General features: G+C 42.1%; 1 long non-coding RNA gene across 1 annotated transcript; it reads left to right on the top strand.

The window, feature by feature from the left end:
* Positions 1-4,744: 4,744 nt before the first annotated feature.
* LOC137134276 (uncharacterized) lies at positions 4,745-6,566 on the top strand. The gene is made up of 3 exons (XR_010915415.1): positions 4,745-5,054; positions 5,403-5,700; positions 5,841-6,566. It is a non-coding gene; the product is annotated as an uncharacterized lncRNA (long non-coding RNA).
* Positions 6,567-6,957: the final 391 nt, after the last annotated feature.

The following is a 6,957-nucleotide window of genomic DNA, read 5'->3' on the forward strand; positions in this document are numbered from 1 at the left end:
CTTTACAGGTTGCCATTTCCTGCACAGAAGGTGCACAAGGACAAGCTGGTTAGCAGTTTTAATGTGAGTGCGATGTCTTAGTGTGACAGCGACATAAACTCTTTTAACAAGGAACCTTGAGGAGTTCTCAGAAAGCATGCAGGATTTTTGAGTTTGTCCTTGTTGGAGCAGAGAGCCGACTCCACACTTCAGAAGACACCTGCCACAGCGAGGTCAAGACCCCCAACACCTCCACGCCATCAAAAGCATCAAGCAGAAACATAAAGAGGCTGCAGAGAACGCGCTCAGTGCAGGTTTTAAAGAGGGTTGGTCACGGAGCATGGTCAAAGTTCATACGCTGTGAAACTTACAGCATATAAAGAGAAATAGAAAATTAGTGTTAGAGTTTAAAGTCTTGCTTTACTTATTACCATTACATTTTAAGTTTATATAAACATGTTACTCAAGGGACAATTGCTGCTAATTTTTCTCTCTGAGCACGAAAGAGAAAACACAAGCAGCCCAAGCTGATCAGTCTCAGCTCTTGTTGTTTTCATCTCTGTTGATGCTGTAGTTTGCAGCATGAATTTGCAAAACCATGTGCTGCAAACCCAATAAGACACAGAATGATTCTTGTTAGAATCATGTTAAAAAAAACTTGTTTTCTGTGACTAACATCAAATAAACCTGCCAAAGTATTAATACTTAGCAATAGCACAGTGTGTACACTTAACTAGAAATACATAGGGATTTGCTGACATAATGCTTCTCTACTAACTTCTCTTCTGTTGGTGCTTGTTTTTTCATTGTGTTATTCAGCAGGTAGATGAGCATCATACTTTAGTTCCAGGAGAATGAGGCACATTTGCCTGTTGTTGCATCATTCATCCCTGGCAGCAGAGGTGGATCAGCACACGTGGAAACTGAAGCGTATCTTGTGTTGCATAGATGAACCCTACTGAAGAAACACATCCTGTCGTAGTGGATTTGATCCTCTGTTCTTGCTGCAGTTACAATGAGCGCTGACTGGAGGCTGGAGTGTGCTGTCACTGGTTTGTTTCCTGTGATGGAGGAGCAGAGCAACCTCTGATCTGTGCAAACATTCACCGAGTATCAGGGCGTCAGCGGAGCCGAGCAACGTAAGCCGGAGGGCCCCCCTCCTTCCCGTCTGTCGATCCATCATACCTGCCCTCTCCGCTCTGCTCATTCTCTAACTGTGCAGCAGCAGCAGCTGTGTCCTCTTCACACACAGATGCAAGCAGGGCGCCCCCTGGAGGCCGATCTTTGCACCTCCTCACCCCGTCCCCCTCCTTCCTGCACCACAGTGCCACATCCTGAATATTTCACCAGGCTTAACTCCACTTAAAATATGCATTCTAATTGGGCCTAAGTGCCGCAGCTTCACTCTAAGTAGCTTTCCAGATTTCCTCTAACTGACACATTTCATATGCTAGATAGATTATCTTGATGTTGCTTACTAATCTGTTTCTCCCTCGTGCTAACGTGTGCTGAACCCTCTGGTCCACGGTGGCATCAAGTTGTGCAACATGGAGGCACGGAGGAGATGGAGATCCACCACAGACCAGAACACCAACACAAGCAGGGCTCTCACATCAAGTAACAGAAAAAACTGAAGGAACCCAAGTCTTTTATAAAATGTATTTGTTCGTCATGGGTCTGGTTTTTCATGTGACACTATGAGCAGACAAATGAATGTACAGTAAACCCAAAAAAACAGCTCAGCTGGTAATAACCAGCAAGTGTATAGTTCACTACTTAACATGTTATATTGTTATGCAGACTACTTACACTTTGAACATACATGTTCAAAATCATTACACGGAAGTAATGAAACAAAAACATATCCAAAAACAACAAAATGCAAAAAACAAGTTGCTTAGCTGTTACTTTCCGCTAAACTAAGCAAGTTTTGGCTAATATTTACTAGAAATAAGAGAAGAATCACCCTTTTTATCGAATGTTCTGCGAGTTTAGCAGAACATTTCCATTTCATTTACAGTTTACTCATATCCTTTCATAACTGCTTTTATAAATCCCGATTTTACCCTTTGCCCTCGCTCTCAAATACAACGGCTGTTCAATGAAACTTAACAGCATCAGCTTTAGCTTTTACAGTTTTGTGGTAACCTCTCACCATCAGACCTGTAGGAAACACCTGCTAAAGCATTTCTCTCCTGCTTTGTGTGGACACATTAATCGCCGCCTTTGAAAGCTGAGGTGGACTGTACTTCCAGATTCTAGTTAATATTCAACAAATATAATAAATCTTATTCTCCAAAGAGCTTTGGGTTTGTGTCGTAGTCAAATATGTATAAAGTAAATGAGTCTGTGCAAAGTACTGATATATTATAAAAGCTCATCGTTTTTTGTAAGAGCCAATAATGTCAACTGGACCTGCCCCAGAACACACCAGTGTTCCACATGTTCCACCATTAGGAAACCAGTGATCGACAGAGTTCAGTTTGGAACCGCACATGTGGCTTTTGCTAAACTACAGTATAAGTAAATAGGTTTGCAGCATGTGCATTTTCAGCATCATCTTACTAAAAGCCTGAAATTAACGACAGCAAATCTATTCATATGATTCACTGAAAAATGTGATTGAGAATGAAGGGATCAATGGCTTTGTTTAAAAAAAACTATCCAGTCAGAAATAAAATCACTAATAAACAAACTTTAACCTCCTCAGTATTTCACAGACTACCAGTGCCAAATGTCCATGTCCCTGAATGACTCGTACATTTGCTCAAAGAAAAATAAATGGCTATGTTGCACATCGTGGCACCTTCAGAGGATCAGTCCCCAGCTCCACCATAACAGCTCCAGCCTGTGTTTCAACCTGCTGCTTTAAGAACAGAGCGCTTGTTTGTTTGCACTGGTGCAGATGCAGCATGAGTAGGTGGTGGGTTGAATGTCACTCAGTGTTTGCAGGACAGAAAGCAGAGAACAAAGCACATGCATTAACAGATAATGTGTATCAAGCTTCCATCACAGCTCTGGACACTCAGCTGAGAAACACTGAGGACAAGCTGCACCTGAAAGTGCATCAGGTCAACTGTGATGAGAACAGCTCTTAGAAAAGCTTCATTTTCTGCCTCTATTATTCCACCGTAATTCAGTGGTTGGGGAAAGTCATGTTGTTTCCTTTTAAATCATTATTTTGTGGAAATTGTGGATCCGGAAAATGAAGTGTCATAGAGCTCTACAGGACGTTACGCTGCCTGATGAGGAGGAGGCACTTTTGGCTGATGCATTAAAAAAACATCCAGCAGTTCACAGGATGTGTGAAGCCCACACATAATCATAAAATCTATATGATCCACAGCGAGAGCACATAACAACCCAACATACGGTACAGGACCATCAGCAGTCTCTATCAGAGCTGCTCTGCAGAATTTGATTTGTGCCTATGCTCTTTGTTCTTTTGCTCGGACGGAAGTAGATTATTAAACAATTTACTTGCAAATATGAAGTAAGGTGCAGACTCGTCAGCAAACAGAGAAGAGCTTCCGAGTTGGAGTTGTGCACAAACTCCTCAGTGGACCGAACAAAGATACACACAAATACATGCAACACACACACACACATAACAAGCAGACGCATGAGAATACAAACTGTGATGCATAACTTATGTTAGTTTTTGGATCCAGGGGTTCTAAAAGCCTCTGGGCTAAAATGAAAAATTGCTTCTTGATACCAATTATATTGTTTCATATGACAGGGCTGCAAGAAGCTAGTGTTGCCCTCTGTTTCATTTGCAGGAAAATGCTGTGTTCATTCATTTAAAACAACAAAACACTGCAAACGCTGCACATTCTATTTATTATGCTTATATTTTTATATTTTGCCTCAGGAATCATTAAGGGCCTCATCCATTACACAGGCTTCGTTCTCTTATCTGGCAAATTCTGACTGTTTTATATTCAACACCTTGATTTTTATTTCTATTAAAAGATTCTGTTTTTATACAAGACACTGTTTAAGTCAGTGTCAGAATTAAGTGAAAGACAGTTTTTTCCCTTAAAAATCAGTGTTAGTGGTAGATGTTGCATTTCATTCACACATCGATGGCAGTGGATGCCATGCAAGGTGCTCACCTGACCCACCAGGAGCAACTCGGGTATAACTGTCTTGTCCAAGGGGACCAGGACTGGGAATTGAACCACTGACCCTGTGGTCCGTGGACAACTGGCTTTACCAACTGAGCTACAGCTGCCTGGCCTATTGGATTTTATATTGCATAATGATTAAATAAAGAAATTAGTCTCAGTAGACAAAATCACCACAAAAGATGCTAAATGATCAAAAACTGTTGATTAATGATGTGAAACTATCCAAAAGATGCACAAAAGGACCAAACACTCACACAAAACGTTCAGGGGGCTGGAAGTCCACCACACCATCTCCATATTTGTATAAACTGTCTTCATCAAAGAACATGAGACTCACTTGAATTATGTTTCCTTGTAAACTCTATTTCCTGAGTACAGTACAGGGTTTGTTGTGCATAATATCATGATTTGTTGTAGCTTTATGATTTCTGTCTATTGGGAACTAAGAGGATCAAAGCAGGTAAAAAATGGCCCAGACCAAGTGCACAATAATGCATGTGAGGAGGTGTGTCAAGTGTCTCTGTCTCGCTCACTAACACACACACGCACACAAACACATGCACACATGCAAGCACGCACACACGCACACACACACACACACACACACACACGCACACAGAGGGGTTCCACTACGGTTTGGAGTAGAAAGAGACTCACTGTTGGTTTCATCCTCACTCGTCGCTGCACTGACCGACTGCTTTGATCCTCCTCTCTACTACATCCCCCTCTCTCCCTCTCTGTGTCTCTGTATGCATCTCGCCCCCACTCTCTCTCTCTCTCTCTCTCTCTCTCTCTTTTTCTGAAACATAATGGACGGCAGTAGGGCTGGCGCAGCGCTTTGTTGCCATGGCAATAGCAAAGAAACTAATAACCTGGCGGAGAGCAGATAAGGCTGAGAGCGGAGAGAGGGGACGGGAGGATGGAGACACAATGAAACACAAGGTACCGGGGCAGCAGTGGTATTATTAGTATGAGCATGAGTATTATTACAGTAAGTACTTGGTGTATTCGTCTTTCCCTGTATTGTATTTAAACAACAACAAAAAAACTGAAATGACTCATACCTAAAGTAAAATGTCCTTTGCTGGTGAGTCCAGGTTCAGTTTGTTAAAATACCCCAATCATACTGACAAAGTGTGACTGTGTGTAAAATATTAAGGGCATTAACGTGCATCCAGCATCTGGGCAGAATCTGGTTTTAACACCAAAATGCAGTAGAAATCAATATGATGTGTCAGCAACACACATCAGTGCTTAAAGCGCATGGCAACAGCTTGTGTTTAATTCCAGAGAAGATGGACGTTCTGTGTGCAGCTTGCTGATTATCTGCTGTCTCTGGCTGAAAGAGGTTTCACGCTGGTCTCACAGGGAAGCGTGAGGAGGATGGAGGATGCCCTGGATTCTGCTCACAGGGTCTGAGTGTGGGGTGTTTCTGCACGGAGGACCAGGAGCACGTGTTTGGAATTTGAAGAATTGGCACATAATGTTATAATGATTTGTCCTCTGCATTCAACTCCGCCCTGGGGGATGTGGCCAGCCACAGGAAGTGCTCAGGGAGCTGCCTTGCTCAAGGAAACACCTGGTGCAGGTAACGAGATTTGAACCATGAGACTTCTCTATCCCAGGCCACTGGGATAGAGGCTGCACTGTTGTACAAACAACATCAACAAATGTGAACATGTGACAACCGTCTGGCCTCTGTGCTTTCTTCTCTTTCTTCTCCTGCAGGTGCAGGTGATTGGTGGGCGGGGCTGTCCACTTAACGCTGACTGAGAGCACCTGGAGCCAGTGCTAAAAACACTATAAAAGCTGCCACGTCTTATCTTAGGTTCCTTCGTTGGTTTTCCAAATGACTTTGACTCTGCATGTCACCCACCTTCAGATTTCTTTGCTTTTTAATCCCATGTCATGACATAAAGTTCAAGCTAAACCTCAACTTAAAACACACATGGGTCTTTACCCAAGAAATAAAAAAGCACAATCATTGAACATCTCAAGTTCACAAACATTAGTGAGATGCTTCCATTTTCTGTCTGTAGAACTACTGATAGGAAAGAGCCATCATCATCATTATCATCCTGTAAACTTAAACTGAACAAGAACACACAGTCATTTTGGCTCATTCCCAGCTGATTTGTGCTTCTTTGCAGCTGCTGATTGGTCACCTGAATGTGCAGCTGCCAAATCATCCCAAATACTTTTCGGGATTGTCACTGTTTGCAGTTTAAACACTGTGTAACTAAAGCAGACTGTGACTGGATCTCTGATCTCTTCAAATCAGAAAAAGAAGAGACACTTTTTGTGACGTATCAAACTTTTCCCCCGTCACACTGTGAAACTTCTTTAAAAAAAGTAAATATTATAATGTCAATAATATGTAATGTTTGCATGTCAGTATTAGTGAATATGTAAATGCACAAACAGGTTATTGTTATTGTTCCAAGTTATTCATATTAAAATAGTCTTAGTGTACTGGAATTGTTTATTTCTTAAGAGTTGTGAACCTACACAGTTTGACACTCGTGACCTTGGAGTCAAACCACACAAATCTGCACAAACAGTGATAAAAGCTGCTCAACATGGTCACACACAGCCAAGTATATGTATTAGAGAGTTAAACCTGCTATTTGAGCTCTAATCACAAACTGTCCTTCGCAGGCACCATGCACGTTTTTCTATCACACAGACAGATCCCAGCATTCAGCAAGAAGAAGAGCGAATCCTTCACAGCAAACATACAGAGTCAGTTTTTTCCTCCTAGCTGCTAGATTTCTTCTTGCAGGTGGTCTCATCACTCTCCTCGCTCTCACCTGTCACTCTCTGCTCTGGACTGTGCAACAAAAAA

This window comes from Channa argus, chromosome 10 (genome assembly GCF_033026475.1).
Source record: "Channa argus isolate prfri chromosome 10, Channa argus male v1.0, whole genome shotgun sequence".
In the NCBI taxonomy this organism is placed as follows: Eukaryota; Metazoa; Chordata; class Actinopteri; order Anabantiformes; family Channidae; genus Channa; species Channa argus.